The sequence below is a fragment of the Neopelma chrysocephalum genome, unplaced genomic scaffold, assembly GCF_003984885.1.
Source record: "Neopelma chrysocephalum unplaced genomic scaffold, ASM398488v2 Primary Assembly neopelma1_70, whole genome shotgun sequence".
NCBI lineage: Eukaryota > Metazoa > Chordata > Aves > Passeriformes > Pipridae > Neopelma > Neopelma chrysocephalum.
Window position 1 is genome coordinate 2,229,430 of NW_020897730.1, and position 22,760 is coordinate 2,252,189.

Sequence of the window (22,760 nt, forward strand, 5' to 3'; positions counted from 1 at the left end):
CATGTGGGAAAGCCAGTGTAAATTCCCGTTTCCCTAAAGATATACTATCATTTAAAAGACTGCTCTCAGATAGTCAACAAATTATTTTGTTTGTATTTTTGGTGTATAATGTACTTGACACTTTACTAATATCCTGACCAAACTTCGCGTTTCTTCATTACTCTTTAAAGCACAAAATTTCCCAATAAATGAACAAATTCAGGCCCCCCAGAATAATCCCTTGAAATGCAATAGCATTTCAAAGAAGACCTAGACTACAGGAAAGCACATACCTATCAATTCACCAAGGTCATCATCTTCCAGTCCCATTTTTAGACTTGAAAGCCAAACTCTTTGCCTCATTTCTGTAAGTCTAACCTGGCCAAAGGGGTGGCTTGCAAGAAATGCCTATGAGCAAGGTGACAAAAAAACGTCAAGAGAAGCAGAGGTTTTGCTGTATGCTGGGAAATAGAGGTACATATAACCTTTAACTGATCAGAACTAATAATAAAAATATATATGTGCACAGAACATGTAAAAAATACATAATAGCGTGACACAATATATAGTTCTTATACGTATGGGTTAGAATGACATCATTATTAATAAGTGCTGTATACCATTTATATAACCATGACACCAAGATTTTTAGACACACTACATATTTCATAGAAAAATGATTTTTCAGAAGTTTATTTTTTACTATGGAGTTTTGAATTTTATTGGTCCTATTTTTCATATACTGGTGCCTGCAAAACAGCTTCCTGCAGGACTATGATTCTTGTGATATACATTTTGCAGAAGAAAAAAAAAAGGAGAAAAATTCATATGTAATAAAACTTTAGAACCTTTTAAAAGTTACCTAATGTAGCTCTCCCTTCCATAACCACGTTATTGAAGTTTTTATGTCTTTTCTCATACAACCAGCCTGGGGTAGCAACCAGTAGGATTTTTTTAACTATTTTCTACAAGTCCTAGTCACATATTAGTGACTTCTTTACTATAGGCATAAATTCAAAGAGTTTTGTTCTTCCTTTAGTCAGGTAAAGAGGTAAAGAGCAACTTAACTTTATCCCCTTCCTGCCATATCTGCAGTTTTTTGGTATGGAAGTAAGTTATGCCTGGAAGTTGGCACACAGACGATTCCTAAAACCCCAGCTCATTCTGATGCTGTCATCAGTTCACCGTTCACCATAATGGCCCATCTTCGCGAACGAAGATTTGGGGAAAGGTCTTTTTACCTTTCCAGCCTGCGCAATGGATTTTGCTTGACTGAATATCACCTGGCCCAAGGTTTGTACCAAAATAATACAGGCATTGAGGGAAAGGAAAGAAGAAACTAAGTCCTCAAACTTTGTTCCACTTTAAAAGGAGCAATCAGAGCACAGGTGAGGTTTCAAAATTCTGCATCACAGTATTCTGCAATACAGGTACTCCTAGTCCTTAAAAAACCAAGAAGATCCAAAGAGTTGTAGTTCACATGGAAGAACCAAACAGCTTCAGAAACAACGAGCCCATATTGAACACAATAATGTGACCAAGAGCTAATGGAGATTTCACAGTTTTGTGGTGTACTGTCAAGATGCTGACCTCTGACACACACAGTTGGGAAGAAAGAGGTATGGGAAGCTGATAAAAATATGCATTGCCTGAAGTCAACATTCAAGGATGAAATTGTACTACTGCACCAAAAATAGATTAAAGTTATAAACTAGACTGTGTAGGCTGAGTATCAAAGAATTACAAGCAAAAATTTGATTACAAATAGTACAGTGGCTACAGGATAAGATAAATTACTTTTCTAATTTTGGGCAACCTCATGTGCTTGTGATCATACTAAAGAACTGAATCCTTTACAACCATATGACTCAGAATTAAAAGTATATACATATATACATACAAATACAAACATATACCCATGCGAGTCACTCTTTACCACTGCTTCTCTTAAAAGAAACTCAAGAGTTCAGATAATTTATGCAATAATTTCATGCAATGGAATTCCCAGAGCAGAGCTATCAATGTGCACAGGGAGCAATCCTTCTTAAAGCACTCTAATATACTTGTGTGTCTCACCATTAAAAATGGCCACATTTGGATGGTTTCCCTTTATGGCAGCTTTATGAAAACACAGAAAGCTGCACTGTGAAGTTGACACCATCGCCTTAAAAACCAACAGGGATATAATGATTATTTGTGCCTGGGGTACACTATTGCTTATGTTAATATTTTATGTTTACTGACTCTATTTGCAAATTCCACCAAGGAGTGTGTTCTCAGTGTTGCTTCGACTTGGTAGAAAGCAAAGGAACCATTCTAGGGGGAGTATTCTCTGTTTGTTTTACAGCAAAGGATGGGAAGAATTGGATGCTGTACTTACTGCTTAACACTCCAGATGCTTCAACAGCGAGTGATAGGAATAAGGCCTCACTGTCACACAGCAGGGAATCCCAGAAGCATCAGAGTTCCCCAGCAGCTGGCACTTCCAGAGCAAATGGATCAGATCGCAATGTAATTGAACACCAAGGCAGTAAAAAGACAAAATGGTTTAGATGAGACTATTAATTTCAGGATCACAAATCGTGCTTGTAAATATTGAATTGAAAGTGCAGTAAAGTAGAATTTCCAAACTTTGATTAAGAAAAGCAGTTATGCAAATTTACTTAAAAGAAATAAGTCAAGGGTGTTTCAATGAGAAAATGTTATGTGGTGCCTGAATTACAGACCAGAGAGCTGGGCTGGAAGCATCACTGTATGCCTGGAAGGTAAAGTTTCAGAATAAACTAAAGAAAGTAGAGATGGTAACGGAGGAGATTGACACTTTTGTGAGCAAAAAATTTAGAGGTCACCTTTGGCTCAGGAAATCTCTCAGCAATAAATTGTTTACTGAATGAGTATTACAGTAAAGTATTACTATAGATGTGTTCTGTTCCTGTGCCTTCCCCTAGATACACACTTCGTACCACATTGTACTTTGATCTGAGACTATAAAGATTTTATGTTCTCATGAAAAATAACACAATCAGATTATAGATTTTATAGGTAAAAAATTTCAGTCAGCAAACAGTAAATTCTAACTGAAAATATTTTCTAGAGGCAAGAGTATTCCACAGGGACATGTGACAACAGAAGCAGAAAATCTCTTTCTAAAATTGAAGTAAAAAATTGAAATCATAATAAAAGCTGTCTCAGAGATTATTTACATATTATCTTGGGATCAGTAGAGCCATAGTACTCTTGAAAAATGCATCTCTACTATATGTTGATCACACAGTAGAAACTTAAAATAATTCAAGGTACCAAAGCAAAGTTAAAATTAAATTCAGTTGAATAATGTTTGTACATTTGAGTGCAATTGCCAGTTATAAGATTTACTAGTGCTTTCTTCTAGGCATTATTTGGGGACATAACTGTGTGTCGAATAGAACAGTGAAAGGACATTTCCATATACAAGTACGTAACAAGTTACACTGCTTTTGTCAGGTTTTTCATTTGGTTGTCTTTTGCTATTCAGCTACACCAAACTGAGACATCAAAACTTAGAGCTCTGATGATGGTCTTATCAACACATACAATAAAATATTTGTATCAGAGTAGTAAATTTACACCATCTATTTAGTGAATATTTCTAGACTTTTTCATCACATGCTTCTCAGTAGTTACACTGATGAGGGACTCATGAATTTTTAGCAGATTTTAAAACATTTAGCATTTTCTTGCCTCCATATAAATAAGCTATGCAATAGTAATACACTAGTGAAATACTGTGTGATAAGATCCAACCGTTAAAAAAAAAAGACTGCAGTGATTTCCATATTGCATGTTTAAAATCACTTTTCCCACATAACACAGAAGGCTTAGAACAACTCATGCCTTGGACTTGTATTCTGTTATATTTCACACACTAGAAAAATGCCTGGTTAATGTTTTGGTAGAAGTAAAGGAAGAATTCTGGCTGAGGCCAATTTTTCCATTGTTTACACTACATATGGGTTTTACTATTGTAAGGAATTTCTTTTTCTTTCTTCTGAAACTATTTATTTACTTTCATGAAAAACCTGCAAATAGTTATGTACTTCAACAGGGCAAATTGAAATATTATTATGTAACATAGTAAAATAAAATGTAAACAGATGCATTTTAATATTATACAATGCAATATTCTATGGCTCATTAAATTATATTCATTACTAAGCTGGATTCATAGAAACAATTTTGCAGCTTTAACAATGTACCAGATGTCAGATATTTGCTATGTCAGATGGTTTTATTCTTTAGCCACTAGGAATTTACAGTCAAGCTTGCTTCAATAAACACATGAATCTGGTCACATCTATCAAATTTGCTAGTATAAATTAGAATAAATTGAGACAGTAGTCAGGCCCCATATAATTTTATACAGAAGTTTTGCTAGATAAAGGTCTGAAGTGGAAAATATGGAAATATGGAAATATGGAAAAGTGGAGGTTGGAATCCATTCTAATTAAAACAAAATTTTTCTTATACTTCTCTCTACCTACAACAAACCTTCTCACCTTGAATGAAAAAAGAAGTTTCAGTTGAAAAATATTCAACTGAAATGTTCTGCCAGTTTTTAAACATTTTTCCCCTCTACCTCCTCTTTTCTTTCCCTCCACATATCAGAGGGGGGAAAAAAAACCCCCAACCAAACACAGACTTTGAGTTATAGCAACCAGAATGGACTTTTGTAACCTAAGCTATCAAGCTACAATAACTGCAACCATTGCAGGTTGGTATTGCCTTAGTTTCATTACAGCTGCTGAAAGATGTCTGTGTTAATGTAGCTAAATAGGATCCTTCCCAAGCTGACAGACCTTCAAGGTCCACTGGAAGCTCCATCTCCAGGACAACAGCACTGCTGCATATGTCCCCAGAGCAGAGGTGGGGAACACAGTCTGCTCCCTCCCAAAGGTCTCAGTCACACTGTCTTGCTTCTGGGACGAGCGTGAAGCAGCACCGCCTCCTGCATCGTAAGAAGCATCAGCCTCCATGAGCCCACTTTTTTGCTTTTTAAAAAGAACTGAAAAAACATCATCCAGAGCGCTCTGACCCAGGAGAAGAGATTGGTTTGTGTTCACTGTTACTCACATCCAAGCTCCTGCTGTAGGACTAAAAGATCCTGTGCTGCTAATGAACCCAATCATCACTCCAGCAGTCTCAGTGCTGCATTCGAAGAGCTATTTAAGTTGTCTATACAAACAATTGACCACAGACAGTTCTATTTTGTTATTTATGGCAAGCCTAATGATTTTAGGCTTTTTCCAGTCTCTGCCAAACAGAGTTGTGTAGTGTTCCTATGCTATCAATCTTAATAAAAGCACTGGAGCTGATAACCTAGAACCTAAATGATTTAGTTCAGCTGCCAGATCTAATATTAGTCCCATTTTCCACTTACAAAATTTGGGCCTCACAGCTAATGAACCACCTTCAACCCAGCATCCTGAAATCTTCTGGCTCCACACACTGGAAAGGGTAACAGCAGCCTACGATCCAACTAAGGCTGTTTCACTTCTACTTGAATTTTCTGCTTTCCAAGGTAAAATTTCACATATCTTTATGGGTGTTTTATCAGCACAATATGGTTTTAGGACTATCCCAACTATTTCTGCTGTCTTTTAACTGTTTTCAAAGGGATGGATGTACGCCAAGGAACTAACATCAAATCACAGCTGGAAAACATCCCAGGGTATCAGAAGCATCTTTAAATAATAGTCTAAAATTCAAAGGAAAAAAATTCAGTTGTACATCTGGAAATTCTACAGCATAGATCCAAACATGAGCACAACTATTCCTCTGCCTTTATTCTGAATTTTGTGTGAGCTTACTTTAGCTTAAATCACTATTTCAGGAAGACAGTCAGGGGCTTGTTTGTTTATTTGTCTTTAAGTATATACAGAAAACTTCAACATCTGCACTTTTTACCAGACCTTTACATATTTTAATTAAACTAATTCCAAAGATTTCATAATTTCCCTCTTGATTGTCATGGCAAGGCATCCTCCTAAGCTTCCAGCAGCCACAATACTTGGCAGCTTTGTCAACATTGACCACTGGAAAATAATCTCTCCACCTGTACACCTGCAAGAGCAGTTCCCAGAGCAGTCAGCACAGCTCAACAAACTACTGGTAGTCCCTGGAGGCAAATATAAGGCTCACAGCAACTGCAAGGCTGAGTTCCCTTCTTAGCCAGTTACCTTGAAATTCATGTTAACTCAAGCCAGACTGAATACCTGTTTACTTACAGATGCAAACCAGACATAGGAAAGGTGACTAAAACAGGACCATGCATAACTTCTCACAGAATTCAATCTGTTAAATCTCTCTTTTTCTTCTTAAGTACATCCACAAGGCTCTTAGAAACTGCTGGCAGTTCTGCAACCCTCTGCCCTCACACTGCAGTTACAGAAGATGATCTGAATCTTGAAACCTTGCCTTCCTGTGGGCTTCTAAACCACATCAAAAGAACTGACCCTTTCTAGGGATGTAGAACCTCTCTTGTAGTTAGATCTTTCATCTGGTGGCAGCTTTCAAACTATTGCATAAGTTAAGAGCTGCCTCCTCCAGCTTCAAGATGTCTTGTGAATATAGTCTATTGAAATGGTCGTTGCCTGTTTGGACCCAGATCATTGTTCCAGTGTGTAGATAATTCGTAATAAATCATTCATAAAAGCTTAAAATAAATGTTGTCTGCTATACCACAAGAAAATAGTCAGATATCACTGTTAAATACTTCAGTCACGGGACCTTGTGTGTCATGTAAAAAAATACATTCTTTATTACATGACAAACAAAACAAAAAAATCACCTTTTATGTATATTCTACACCAGTTTCTTTTTGGGAATAAAATGGGCAGAGCTCTTGATTTTGAAGCATAGCAATGAACCCCTCACATCCAGGAAAACACACCAACTTAGACCATTACTATCACACATCTCTCCTGTTCCAAACTCATGCAAAGGAAACAAAAAAACCCAAAACAAAACAAAAGAGTCACAATGAGCACCTTTTTGAATACTTTCCTTATGATCTTTTCCAATGCTGGATTCTGAATTGGGGGGCAGAAAATAGCTCTGAAATGGTACCTTCTTAAATGCCTCTGCTAGACTCAGCACTCAACAGCTGGACTCAGGCCAAATTTAATTTAAAAAATTCTACTTATCAGAGATTTCTCTTCTATGTGGCAATGTGAAGATCAGAAGAAAAAAAGTCCTCCCAAAGCATCACAACATTGAGAAAAGGCAGTTTCTCTTGAAGCAACTTCATACTAATGCCAGAAAAAATCTCCTCTGATCTGCATCTCCTGCTAAAACTCCATCTGCACAAACAGAAAAACTGAAATACTTTCACAGCTCAGGTGTGCCTAACTGCATTCAGTGCTGTATTTCTGATGTTTTTATGAAGTATATCTACTTGGTTTAAAAAAAAAATCATACTGATTTTTTTTCTATCCTCTAGTGTTTTCGTGTTATCTCTTAGCAGACTATTGAATCAATTCAGGGATATTAATATTAACAGATGTATTGCTCTCTTTTTAGAACCTGCTCAATGCTCTTTATTGATCCAACAGCTGATGATTACAGTGGTAAAATGCTGCCAAACAATTGATATTGATTACAGAGATTAAGTAACCCACATGGAAAGGATATTTGCCAAATGAGCTTTCAGAATATTAAAATTTCAGGTTAGTTTCTAGTATATGTTATCCATAATTAGAGTATCTGATTTATTGGGTCATATTACTATATCTTATTTCCACTCCTTTCTCAGTCTGACCAGCTTGTCTGTTTCTATAGTTACTGATCTGATTTTCTCCTTTACAAATAACAAAAGAAAATTTACAGGGTTTTCTGAAGGGGAGTTACCCCTTCCCAGAGACAGAAGGCAGCATCTTTTGTAGAACAGCAGTGGGCAGGCTGTGGGTCTTGGGCAGCACACAGCTCCCATCCCAGGCCAAAGGGCTGTGCCTGCGTGGAAACCAATAGGTAATCCAAAAGTTCAGTAGGAAAGGCTGCTTCTCTTGGCCCAGGGCCACAACTCAGTTCTCTAGAACATATGTATGTACTTACTGCCCATGCACTGATATGGCCTCAAGGTAGTTTCAGTGAGACTTCTCAGAGACACATACCCTTCTAGTTTGGAGAAATACCTTCTAAAATTATATCCTCCAAATCCTTTATATACTACAAATTTGAAGAAAGTCTTAACTCACTGCCAGCCCCCAACTTCATGCACTTGTCAATTCTTCCCTGACAGTGAAATAAGCATCAAGTGATAAGAGTATTTCTTAGACTTCATCTGAAAAGACTTGCACATTTTCATCAGGGCATATTTTGCAGTGACCGAATCACAGATTTTTACCCAGGTAATGCACCTGAGTGAATTACAGTTGCAGTAATGCAGATCCATTGCAGTTTTCTGCATTGATTTCAGTGACATTTATCAAAAAGTTTTTATCCCATATTTCCTCTGCCAAACCTAATCAAGTGGAAGCTAATCTAGTGTAGGTCGAATCTGTAGAAGAAGAACTACAGCCTAAACAAAGCATTTAGAGAGGTATGTGATATTTTATCAGCATGATAGAGATTATGTAGCACAAGAGAATAACATCCCTAGCTGTCATATCCTTTATGTCAGTATTCAGTGTTTTATAAATACTTCATTTCATAGACAGAGAACCTTCAGACACAATGTGAAACAGTTGTGCTGTAGTAACCCACATGCTAAGAATATTAACAAAATACTAGTTCTTTGAGTCTCACTATAAAGACCCCATATATTTGTGTCTGGCAAAGTTCTTCTCTAGATTTGGCCTTGCTGAGTTGTCTCAGGTTCCAGAGCAGTAAATGGCTTTCCAGAGTATTGAGAAAATCAAGCAGCAGCCCCCCAAAACAGCATTTCAGTGTTATTTGGAGTACTCCAATGTAGTACTCATTTTTGCCTTTTATTGAAATAACAGTTTTGTCTAATGCTCTAACATTTTTTGTAACAACAAGTTAAATGAAGAGCCTTGGTTTAGGCAATTTGTCTTATTTTCTTGTTCTTTAAGCGGTTTTGCCTTTTTCAATACACTTATTATTAAACACTGCTGTCTCAATGTTCACTTAGGCAGGTCCACATGATTCCAACTATATTACGTCAGCATAAAAAATGTTCTAACTGAATGTGTAAAGTAATGTAAGCCTTCAACAGTAGTGGTGTTTGGCACCAAACAGATTTGCATAAAAGAATTTTAGTGAAAAACTTATTACAAGGCTGTATTGCAACTCAGATAAAGTGTACTGAAAATAGCATGTGACATGTATCACATAGGAAAACTTGACCAAATAAAAATATTCAAGAGAGTTTCTGAAAAATTTATATTTAGACGTTTACACATAAATTGTTGCCCAAAAATATAAGGAGAATACCTTAGCTAACAATGCTGCTGTCCTAAACTCTCTGCTGCTGCATGTGAGATATACAACAGAATGAGGTTCCAGCACCCTATTTCTGACACTACCTTTTCTGCTTGCTCAAGTCCGTGCTCTAATATTATCTGTTGGAAAGGACGTTAGTGCTGCTGAGTTTGCCCCCAAGAGCCCTCTCCACAGAGGGCACAGAAGAGCATCATCTCAGCTGTGGATGCTTAAGGGGACGAGTCTCAAATGCATTCTACATGCTCACAGATCTCTGGGTTTCCCAAGGCCATACACCTGTGATTTCATCAAACAAATTCTACCACCACTGCATTTCACTAAAGCACTAATTACTGTGCTTAAATCCTTCCTCCTAACGCTAAAGTAAAGCTTCCCATTTCTGTTTGGAACACGTAGAATATAAGACTGTTAGACCTACATTTGTAGTTCATTCAAAATCATTTTGGTACTCTAGCAGATATAACACAAAAAGAAATATTACCTAAGCAGCCATCAAAGAAAGGGACTTAAAACTGAAAGTCCTAGTTGGCTGAAATAATGTATAGCTCCTAAGCATGAATTTCTGATAAAACAAAAATTTGTTTCAGTTGCATGTTGCCCTTGAAACTGTGCTTGTGGTTAATAGATTAAAATGTAATTTCTGTGACCCCGAGTGAAATTTAATTTTCATAATTCGCAAATGATGAAAGCCTTGTAAACCACTGGAGAGGAGAAAACTAATTTGCATCCTATTGTGATTTAATGTCATTTAACATTCCATACATTTCTGGCAGAGTTGCTTCAAACACTGGTTATGTCAGCATTGTAACAAGCCCCAAGGGGAACAGTATTATTTTTTACTGATCAGTGATCAATAATATTAAAGATATCAAGAAGACTGTGAAAATAAAAGCTGAAAAACTGCTTTTTTCTAAATACTTATGGCCCAGTTTGTTACTCAGTTAGCCCAGGAGTCTATCACAACTCCAAAAGTATCCATAGTTTAACTTCCAGTGAAGAGCTTACCCAATACAGTCTGAATGTTTGTACACGGAATCCTAGCCTAAATTTTTTTACAGAGCTGCATTTTTGGATGGCACCCAAGAGGCAGGCATCACACAGTTCTCATTTTGCTTCCTCCATTAGCCTTTATGATGAATGTCTTTCTTTTATTTAGACACTAAAAAAGTGAGAGATCTTGAATTATAATTCTGATGCACTGATAAGGCCAGCAGCACCCAACAGTTTGGGAATATGCTCTCTTCAATCCCAAACCTTATCCTGGTGACTCTCTCTGTTGTATAAATACTCCCTCCAGACCTTCAGAGATTCTCCTCATTCTACATGACCCATTTATCTGACTATTTCTTGTTCATTTTAATACTGTGGCATTTACTGAAATAACACTGTGCTACATAGTTTCTAATGCAAGTGTTTACTTCTTAGTGCACACACATACCCCCTAAAGGACAAAATACTCAAACTGTACAATCAAACTGCACAAGCATTCTGAAACATATCAGGTATATGCATGCATTGCAGATAAAGCATCCGTTCAAGAAAAAAACCAAACAGGTGAAGAAGTGTTATGTACACTTTGTTGTCATCAGAAGGGATTAGAAATGGATTGCTAAACATCCATGAAATACATGAATGGTGATTAGTTGAAAGCAGGAAAGCAGAGAAAGGTGCCAACTTGAACTCCCCTTTGTTCTTTTCCATTTACCCAAACCACCTGGTACACATAAAAAACAGTCATGAATGTTTGATTAGTTTTGATTTGCACAAAAGTATCTGTTATATTTCTTTGAAGACTGCTTGTTTACTTAGTGTTTTTACAATAGCAAAGCTAACAAAAGCTTTGCATTAGCCTCATGCTAAACAAAGCTCTAAGTATATTATCATTTGCAGGGTTGAAAACTGACAAGGTTTTCTCATGGTAACTTGGCATTTTCTCTCTCAGCTCTCTCATATAGTAGGAAACAATATTTCTTATTTTTTCCAGTATAGGCTACAAGTATTCACTTGCATTTTAAGAAATGTTTTAATTGAACAAGGTTTAATAAAACAATACTTGCCTTGCTAATTCTGTTTCCTAACTGTGTTTCCACACTAAAACACTGTAGACTGTTTCATTCACTTCCACAAGTACTTTGAAATAGTTTCTCTATTTCTTTGTTGAAATCACTAATCTCAGATGAAAGCTCGCAGAACAATAATTGACATAAAAATGCAGGTGACCTTGCCTTTGTCAAAGGCAGAATTAAGACTTCACTAATAACATTAAGTAGAGGAATAGTGTGTTGGAAAGGTACAAAGAAATGAGTATAATTACATTTGAGGAAAATCCATGTGTAGTATGAAGAATCAAAGAAAAATGTAGAGACTCAAATTGAGCAGACAATTGTCACAATGACTAGAAACAGTTAAGGATTTTTGAAGGGATACAAAAATAATATTCCCATATCTACCATATGGAATTAATGCCATATAGGGATGTTATGTATACTGCTGGTAGTTTTTAGACTTCCAGTAGAGAGAACTGGAAGGAAAAATTGACCCTAAATTATTCATACAGATCCTACTTCATATCAGCAGTTTCATAGATATGAAAGCAGAATTATTCCTTCAAGATAAAAGATTATCACAGTAAGTTAAAAACATTTCTTTTAATTTCTACCAATGCTGATTAGGTCAGGAACTGCAACACTGCGAGTAAGTTTCAAGATTTCAAAGCTCCAGGCAGCCAGTGAGATCAATTTTTTATGTTACTAAAATCAGTGAATTATAAAATATAATAGCTGGGTATATAACTAGTTTGGTGCCATTAGTCTCCATTAGCACCTGCTATGAAATATATTCACAGGGATCTGCATGGATTTTTGGACACCTGCAATATTGCAGCTTCTCTCTACCACCTGCAGAGGTTATAAACCTTGAAGAACAGATCCCAAACAGGTGGAATTACACATTGCATTAGTTGGCAGTGAAATCCTTGTTCAGAAAGCATTATTCTGTCAAGAATTTGAGATTTGTAACACTAAATAATGAACAGCAGATGTAATTAGACTATGGAAAGTCTTGAATTGGTGTAATTTCCTGCTACTTTATGTGTCAGCCCATCTGGGGGAACCTCAGGACCTATTTAAGTATCCATACATTTAAATCTCCAATTCAGTTAATCGGTGATTTATCTTGCCCTGGTACAACAGTACCCAGTGATAGAGCAAGCCCTTTTCCTTTACACGTTGTAAGCTCTTCAGATGTTCAAATGTTCCATTTTAATATTAATACTAGATATATGCACTGACCATTAGACAGTGAAGGTTTCTGTCCCCTCTTTGTAAACATTAAGAAATATCTACTCAAACAGGGCTTTGCCACACAAGAATATGAAATATCCCACTGCATACCTCTCTCTATTCTACATGTATAGGTACAGAGAAGCAAGCAAGGCTGGTACACCCAACCCCACTGGAAAAACTGTGATATCTAAGGGCACGTGGATATGTGAAATGAGAAGAGCATTGATACTGGTTGAATCTGTATAACAAAAGATTTTTAAGTGACACCGGTTCAAGCTAATTAACTAGGTCTATAGATTTAAGCTGACAGAAGAGGTGATGCTTCTCTAAGACAACACAACATCCTTTTTCTCTGACAGTCACAACAGCACAACACTGGTCCCAACAAAGTTAGGATACGGGCACAGCAGCATTGAACCAAAAAGTACACTCTCATCACAAACACAAACACATTTCAAAACAAACCCAGGATCTTTTCTCTCTGTCTGTAGAGATCCACCTACATGGATCGTTCTCCTCACCCAAGAAGATGGTCACTGGTCATTTATTTATCTGCTATTCCCCTGCGTGTCAGCCAAGTGCCCCAGGCATCAAGGTACTGTCACGTGGGTGTTAGAATAATTAGATTTTATTGTACAGGTTTTACTTACATCTGAAAGAACTGAAGTTCTGCCATAACTATGATGTTTTTACTGTTGTTTGTATTGAACAAGATATCTAGAGGTCAGATTTCTGAAAGGCAGGCCCTTGTTTTTCTGTTATACAATGTTCTTGTGCTGTAACGCTGACAAAAGTCTAAGGCCTTGATCCCTTGAATGACATTATGTCTGGTCTCAATCTCTTCAGGTTTTCCTTTTAAATTTAGTTGAAAATATCTATTAACTGAAAATCTTTACTGCTTCTCCTAAAGTAGCCACACCTATATTTTGTAATAAAAAACTTTTGCTTATACTTTGCAGTATAACAATTTAGGTTGTTAGATTGCCTGGTTTATTTCAGGGAAAACCTAGCAAATCCTAGTCCTAAAGCTAGACATACCACTAGAAATAATTTTACTCACTGATGGGTTTCTTCCCCACTGAAGTTGGTACAGTTGCCATGATATATACTGAAAATAATATTAAATATCTACTCCTCACTCACTAGTACAATTCTCTTTCTTTACGTACCTGATCACTACACATAAGCCAAAAGTACAAGTGTCTGACTTCAGCTGCTGTCAAAAAAAATCATTTAACTATTTAACAAAGCACACAGAATATATAGCCTTAGTAAGCTTTTTGTGAGTAAATAATTAATAGGAAGATGAAATATGTCATTTTTATGAGTAAACATTGAAGAAAACTATCTTATTAATAAATTACTTTACAGGTTAGGTCCGTATCTAACACCAAAGCCACACGAATCTAGACTGATGGTACTGGTGCAAATGAATTGTAGATGTATTTCCACTGGAATTACCACAAAAAATGCTTAAACTTCAACATTTAATAGGCATGTAAGTATTTTGCTCTTTTCCCTTCAGTTTTAATAGCCAAAGTCTTTTTTCAACTACTTCCTTTTTCAGAATTCTCTACACAGAAGAAAAACACCTTTAAAAATACAAGAAAGCAGCCCAGAGTTAGCTCACCACTATTAATATTTTAAAAGTCAGCATCATATTATGGCTTTGAGTTTCTTTATGCATGGAAGTATTTAAATGCTTTAATATCAAGGTGAATGTGTGAGCAATTCCAAGCCCTTTTTGGATTAGGGATATGTAAGGAATTAAAAATAATGACAAGACAGCAGTGAAATTAAATTATTTTTTGGCACAAGCCTTTATCATAAGGGATAATGAGGAAATTTCTATTCCAAGGGCATTTCTTATAGGAATTCACAATGTGGACTTAACAGAGATTGAACACTTTACGAAGGAAATAATGGAGCAGCCTGAGAAATGCAAGAGCAGTGAATCGCCACCATATGGTTCTTTTTCCAGTGTTCTGGAAGAATTGAACTAAGGAAAAGCAAAGTTCCTGAACAGTAATTTAATGAAATTAAAAGTATCAGCACTTCTTGAGTTCAGAGGCCCTCTTATTTAACCTGAGTCTTCCAGCAGAGCCAAGAGAGATCTCAAAATACAGAGCCAGGGGAATAACCTTAGCCTGAAGAAGCTACTTGAGAGTCTAATTAAGCATAAAATAGTGTAATTATATTTTAATTGGTTCAAATTAGAGCAACTTGTGCAAGAAACAATAATGCCTTTGCAACCAATTAGGCATATTTGAGTAAAGTTAAGAACAGTAGAGATGTAACCAAACAGCTCAATATGAAGCCTTTCTTGGCCTGTGCCTTGTCACCCACCCTGAGGACCAGCAGAAGTACCTGCAGAACCACAAAGAAAATGCTACAGGTTTCTTGGTTGTGTTTTTTTCCAGAAAGTTACAGATAACTGATCCCAAGAAATGAGCTAAACAATAAAAAAGGTAAATGACAATTCTATATTGTTTGTATATTCAAATCATTTTCAGATCCATTTCAATTAAACCCACTCAATCAGGTGCAAATTTATCTTACTTTGTACAGCAAACATTTACCTTGGCAGAAGTGGGATGCATGGTCAGGACAAAACCTGCCACTGTGATACACAGCAGGAAGAACATCCAAGTTCAGTGTATCAATGCATCAGCACCAATGGGTTTTCCTGCAGGTAATGGAACATCTCCTCCAGATCTCTAACTTATTAAAATATATAAAATACTACAGATTTTCATTGTAGCAGTTGTACATGATTCAGACTGCATAAAGCAAAAGCATTTAAATCAATGAAGAGTTCTTGAACACTGTTATTAGAAGTCTTTGTATCTGCACAGGTTCAGTTACAAAAATGTCTGCAATTAAAGATTATTTCACTGCCTGAGAGCAATCCTAAGGTGCTTTTAATAATGATTTTTTGAAGCCTCAAACAGCACTAAGTGTGCAGTGGAAAAACAGCTCTGCTAATTTGGACGTACAGCGTCGTAATATTCTTTTACTTTTTTTTTTGAGCATAACTCATATTAACCTGAAAGACAAAAGCCTTGTTTACTACACTGCTAGAGACTGAATGGAAGTGAGAGCTTTTACTTCCAAACATCTGGTTTGTATATAGCCACTAAAAGCTTATATTGATCCACTTTGGGTATATTGGAGTACTCTTCCTGATCTTAAAGGACTATTTAAAATGCATGTTTGCATATCTTTGCCAACAACAGAATAAAATGAAGTAAAAAGGAAAACAAACTTTTGTTATACTAGAAGAAAAACAGAATAAAACCACTACAACAGTCTCCCCAAGAGGAATCTGACAACTTGCATCTTTTGTACAATTTATAGATATAAATGATACTTGAAATATTGTCTTGTATTCTAATTATTTCACTGGCAGAATTGCCCTTAGGAGGGAAATCAGGGAAGAACAAATATTATTCAAGGACTGGTGACACTAGCTGGGGCAAAATTACAATCCCAAGAGAGAAATTCTGGCCCTACTGCAACCAAATAATAAACTCTTACTGCTTTTTTAATTTAACATAAAAAAACCTCTGTTTGAAAAGCACGAAAGGCAGCAGCAGCATGGAACACTCTGGCCAGAAAGAAGCCATCTTCTCTGTAAAAGCAGCCATTAGGGAAAAATCTTTAGCACATAAACACATTGCCTTTCACTGCAGTTTTGCATTGAAGGTTATGCAACATAATTCAAATGTAAGATTAAAATCCTCTCAAAAGAGCACAATGACCATTCAATTGTGTCTGTAGCCAACAGCAGGAAAGATAAAGACTAGTATGTTGTAAGTATTGTGAGACGTTGTTCTGAGACGTTGTTAGTGAGAATTTGGCCAATTACACTTTGTTCTGGAAATCAAATGGTTGTTTGAAACAGAAAATATTTTGAAGTTTAGAACTAATTTCCAAAAATCAATAATCAAATTTGTGCCCAAGACTGTGTGTAATCTCATTAAAACCCTTTTTCTGCCTACTATCACACTTCCCTGTACTCAGCTACAAATCACCCCACAAAAACCACTGCATCAAATTGAAGACCTGGAATCAAACTGTCAAGGCCCAGGTCCCAGGGCCTGCCAAGGAGCGTGGTATTATCCCACAGCTGGGACTTGCACTGCAATCCTTCTGTCACCTGTGACCCTTTACCTGCTGAGCCACAGAGGGCACAAACTCATATCCCAGACTTCACAGAGCTTGGAGCCCGTACAGTTCACCTTCTCCAAGCTAAGGCTCACCAGCTGTTGGTCACATACTCCAAAATCCAGTCCAGTATTTCCCTTTCCTAAAGGAGGCAGAGAGAAGGAACATTTCTTCATCCATCAATTATTCTGCCAGATATTGCCCACAGCCCCTGTTTTTTTCCCCTGAAAAGTGCAGGGTATCAGAAAGCAGCAGTTCCTGGCCACATTCTCTTTCATTGAAACAGGTTTAACAGGAAAATTTGATTGAATTCCTCTTCAGCTTAGCTCCCCTGTATGCTTCTATGCAGTACCACCTACTGTACGTTCCCTAGGAACTCATATTGTAACTAGAAGCTAAAGTACTGTAGTCTGAAAACAGAAACAACACCTTTAACAAAGATTCTGTATAATGAATGCTATTTAATGACATCCATCTACAATTTTGTAATACCTGGTTCAGAGATTTTTGACAGGACATGAAAGAAAAACTTTTCAATAGCTCCAGCAGTTGTAAGAAATTACAGATTGCTCTGGAGATAATATAGTGCACACTTATAAAAAGCACAGCTGCTGCTGGGGCCTTTGAACTGCCTAATACTGACTGCTCCAGTGGTCTGTACTGTTCCAGCCCAAAACACAGATGCATTTACTATTGTTCACCTTCAGCCAACAGAATGGCTGGCTTTATTCTGTTTGGTTTTGGGTTCATTTTTTCCACCCTCAATGATGAAACAGCATAAATCAATGTCCCAGAAGCACCAATGCACCCACTTATTGGCCAAAACTTAGGGAGTTCAGCTGGAAGAAAGACCCACATTAAAAATCACCCCTATGAAGTCCTCAGTTGAGAACTTAGAAATTTTTATTATTAATATTATCCATTAAAGCAATCAATTCACTGAAAAAAATACTCGTGAAGTTTATAAAAATAAATCTTTTTAATTTTCAAAATGTTTCATAAAAGTTGTAACATTTTTGACAGTTTTCAACTCAAGCTTTAGGAACTGAAATTTTCAGTGTTTTAGTTTGACTCTGTTTGCAAACAAAGTATACTGCCAAAAAAACCCAGTAAAAAAGATCAAATATTAAGATCATATTTTGACAGACATCAGTAATCTTTTTCCAGTTTTCTTATGTAAAATTGAGGGGGGTTTATTTTAAACTTAAGCATCTCCACTCACAAGAGAATTTTCACTAAAAGTGTAGAGATAAAAAAAAAATCAAAGAAAATTGACTGCCAATTTAAACCTCAAACTTCAAATAAGTGATTGAAATCCATATAAAGTTTAAGAATTTGACCTAAATTAAAATTCCCTTCAAAAGATAGACCTGTCAAGAAAACAAAGGAAAAACAGAGTCATGAGCTGCTTTTAAATGGTAAATGAGAATTAAGAAAACTGCTGTGATATTTTAACAAATATGAGATCGTTTGGGGGGAGGGTTTGCAAACAGAATAACTTAATATCATATGTCAGTTATGAATTTTTTCCAATTTAATGTAATATACCACCCAATGTGACCCATACAGCATTAACTAATCATCTTAGTTATTAAAATGAATAATTACAAATGTTAAACCAGTGGCCCTTATCACTCATAAAGAGATAATTGGGTATTTTCAATCCTGACTGATACTTACAGTGCTAGAATCGACACTTATTAGACCAGGATTCTGTTTATTATTTTCCTTCCACAGAAAAGAAACTGTTGATGTAACAAGACAGAAGAAGGTGTCTGAGCACCAAACCGGAGGCGCTGACAGAGCAGATACAGGCATGTCTTTCCCCAGAAAGTGACCTTGACAACAATTATGAACAAAGAGCATCAGCAGCTGCTGGTTGTGTGAGTCGTGACAAAAAGCAGACAGCAGTAGGTGACCAGGAAGGAACATGTCAATTAGGGTGAGAAGTACTGCACAGATGGGTGAGGGAAAGTGCATGCACATCAAAATCTGAGACACTGTCAGAACAATGTGTTTGTTTCAAGTGTATGGCTTAGGAGCAAACTTTCAAGGTGTGACACTGGAAAATGCTCTCTGTCCCAGATCCTCAGCATCCTGCCCACTGGTGCGAGACTGCTTCCACTGGTGAATGTGGTCTGGCACCGGGAAGCACACGAAGGAAACCTCTGGCACTTAAGAGCCATGAAAACACGCGGGAGCACTCGTGAGACAGAGTGCAACCAGGATTGTGAATTCAGGAATCAAAAAGGGAGCACCAAGGTCAGAGCAGGTACCGTGAGATGAAAAATAAAAGCAATCTACATCATTTGAATGCAAAAAGAAGCTTGACTGTAAATAAAGTGTAACTATATTCTTAGAAAATAACTTGTTTCAGTGAAAGATAATTGCCTGAGGAAGCCTGGGAAGCAAGTGTGTGTATGGGCACGGTCTCAGCAGGCACCAGTCTGAAGTTTCTGACTGGCCCTCAGGAAATTAAGGTCAGTCCAAACCACCACTTTTCACCAAAACCAATTTTCTTTACCCTTCCTCTTTGGGCTTCACATGTTGCTCAAAGAATGCTGAACATAAAAGATTGCAACACTTTTAAAATCTGACTAGAAAGAAAGAAGACGGGGCCAAACTTTAAGGACAAAAATATTTGAGATTCAATGAGAGAGGTTTGTGTGATTTTCAGATCATCCTCATCCTTCAGACAGATGTTTCATGACATGGCAGAAGGAATTAATACTTTGAATTCAATACAACAAAACCCTCAGAATTATATAGAATACTAGAGATCAAGATTTAGTTTGGAAGTCAGTATTAATTTTGAAAGTTTATTTAAAGTAGTAAAGCAAGATTTGTGAATATTATGGGAGCTTTTTAGCAGACAAAATACAATCCTTCTGCAAGGTAAACCTACATAACCTGCAATACAGGAATTTGTTCTATGCCCTGTTTTAAGAAAATTCATGTTTGATTTTTGAAAAAGTCTGAAAGTGCTTTTCCTGATCTGTCTTCTACTATTAGACCCTACTTTTTTAATACATTGTTTGAAATATCTGCAAGTAAAAAATTAATGATTTGTACAATTAAAACGAGCATATGCATTTTTAACATGAGCATTATGTTCATTATGGCTTGAGCCTGAATTTCTTTTTAAACATGAAATAGAACATGATCAGAGTTTCAAAACTTGGAAGCCATATTGTCAGTATTAATATAAACAACACTGGTTTTGCAGGTCTGATAACTCAGCTGGTTTCACCTAGACCAGTACATGTCCTCCCCTCAGAGAGGCAGGTTTACTTGCCTGTGTTTATCTGATAAATACACATTCACAAAGTATCAGCAGATGATCCTGCAGAATTAACAGAGTCTGAGCTACTGTGTTTTTCTGATTGCAGACTCCCACTGAATCCTGCATATATGGATGTATGTGGATTGGATATACCTTAAAGCCATAATTATCTTCTACATACAGAGATCATTAGAAAATTATGGTTTAGATTTTTAGAGACATCAAAGGTGATTTGGCAAAGAAATTGCACCAAAATCCACCAAGAATTACTCTGATTGCTAATGATCTGAAGAGTATGATTTTTAATGGAATTTTTTAGCAAAGATAAAAAAATTCCAATAGATATTTTATTATATTATATTATATTATCCAAAGATAATAAAAATTCCAATATTTCATTTAAGAGCAAAACCAAAGCCATACTTTACTGTTCAAGGGGAAAAAATACTTTATCCCTTCTTTTTATAACAAAGTATTAAGAAATGGCGCATAACGGAAAAAAAGCAAAATCATTATGGTCATAACTAGATATAAGCTAACACTGGCCAAAGGCTGTTTGGCATTTGACAAAATGAAAAAAAAAAAAGATGGAGAAAAGCCTAGTCTGAAGTTTGTGGGTCAATGGCAATCACTCACAATTCCTCTTTGCAGCTTTTAAAAAATTCTCTGTAATGATGGACAAAACCACTACAGGCTCATTATTTTCACTGTAGTAGAGTATGGATATTAAAATTTATGAGTAAAATAAAAATTGTCCCCAGGCCATAGATCTTGCATATAATAGGTACTCATTCACTGGATTCTTCTTATATTAATGAATGCAGAAAGTACAAGTTAGGCTAAATTACAAGCATATAAATACAGTGAGAAGGTTTAGATGGCATATAAAATATTACATTACACTCAACAGAGAACAGATATACATTTCTTCATGTTGATTGTTTCTTTTTGCTTCTGTCTTTATTGTCTTACCAATTAGTCCATATTTAAAATTTCATCAGATGGTACTTGCAGTTAGAGCAATGCTATTAATGCTTTTTAAAAGAAAATTATTTCCCATAATTCCCTGTTTGCATTGCAGTCATGATTTGTTTTAGACAGCAGAGCACTTTAAATACAAGTCCAGGTGTTCTGAACATATTCAAATACATTCTACCTTATAAAGAAAATCACTCAGAAAATCTGATAGATTATCCTTGCAGACAGAAAATTCCCTTCGTGTCTGGGCCAGGCAATCCAAACTACAGTATGGACAACACAAATGGCACAACCAGCCCTTTCAGAGTGCAGTACAGCCTGGTCCTGAGGCCAAAAGCTTCACAACCATGTGAAGCTACAACCTACACAAGTGCACGGATCCTTGGCCTGAGCTGCTGTTATAACACCATGGATCACTGCCCCAGCCTACATACTGAAGAATCTTGGTCTTCTTTGTTAGCTTAAGCATTCTTCTTTTAAATTTTCAAACCTGAGATTATTCCTGCATCTCCTCTGCTGGTTTTGGCCCAGGTCTTTCTTCAAGAGCAGCACCAAAACGAGTAGTACTGCAACTGAAAATCTCACCAGCACTCAGATGAAAGAGTTACCTTTGCTCATGTCAGAGATATACTATTTATAACACACATCCAAGAAGAATGTATGGTTGATTTTCCCTGACTAAGATGCATCCACAATTTACCATTAGCAAATTACTTTTCCCTGCCCCAAGATAACTTACACAGATAAGTGAATAAAAGCTAAAAAATAAAGGTGAGAGAGACCGAGATCAAATTCTTTTCTTTTCAATGAACTTCTGATCCATTGCAGACTCATTCATGTATTATGAGTGTTCAGATAAACAAAAAGCTTTTCCTCTGCAAATTAAGATAGAACAAATGGGCAGGTTAGTGTACTCATCTGCTAAGTGCTGCTTAGTCCCCAAAACTTTTGGCAGTTCAAAGTTCTCACTTTTTATAAAGGGATATGACTTACAAGGTAATAGAGGGTTGAATAGAGGCTGGTAGATTTTTAAGTGTTACTGTTCAACTCTAGTCCTTAGAAAGGCACATCTGCCAGAAACTCATAAGTTCAAAGAGGGAAAAGCCTTGGAAAAATTATTTGTCTTCAGCTTTACAGGAGTAGTCCTGCACACAGACATAACTGCAATCTCACGGAGGACACTAGCAACTTACATGAATTGCAAATATCCCCCTTTTTAATAAATAAAAGATCAATACATGCTTTGAAATCATCCTTGCATCTTCTCTTTCGCTAACCCTTTACCCTGAGAAGCTGATGTTACAAAATAAAATAACTTCTATTTCATAATTTTTTATGTAGAAAGGAAGCAGAATCTCTTTTATTGTTATGGACAATGGAACTCAGTACAGATTCCTAGGTATGTAAAAGTGTGCTCTTTTCTTTCAGGCACAGTAAAAACAGGTAGGAATTGTTTTTGTTTCTTCCCATTTCCTTAACATTTTATAAAGATTAATGAATACTGTTGTTTATGTACCTTACCCCTGAGGAAACACGACCCTCAAGGCAGTTATGAAATGGAAGTCAAGAACTGCTCCGTCTTCATAAGTTTTATATTAAAAGAACCTGTTGGGGTTTTGGTTGGTAGTGGT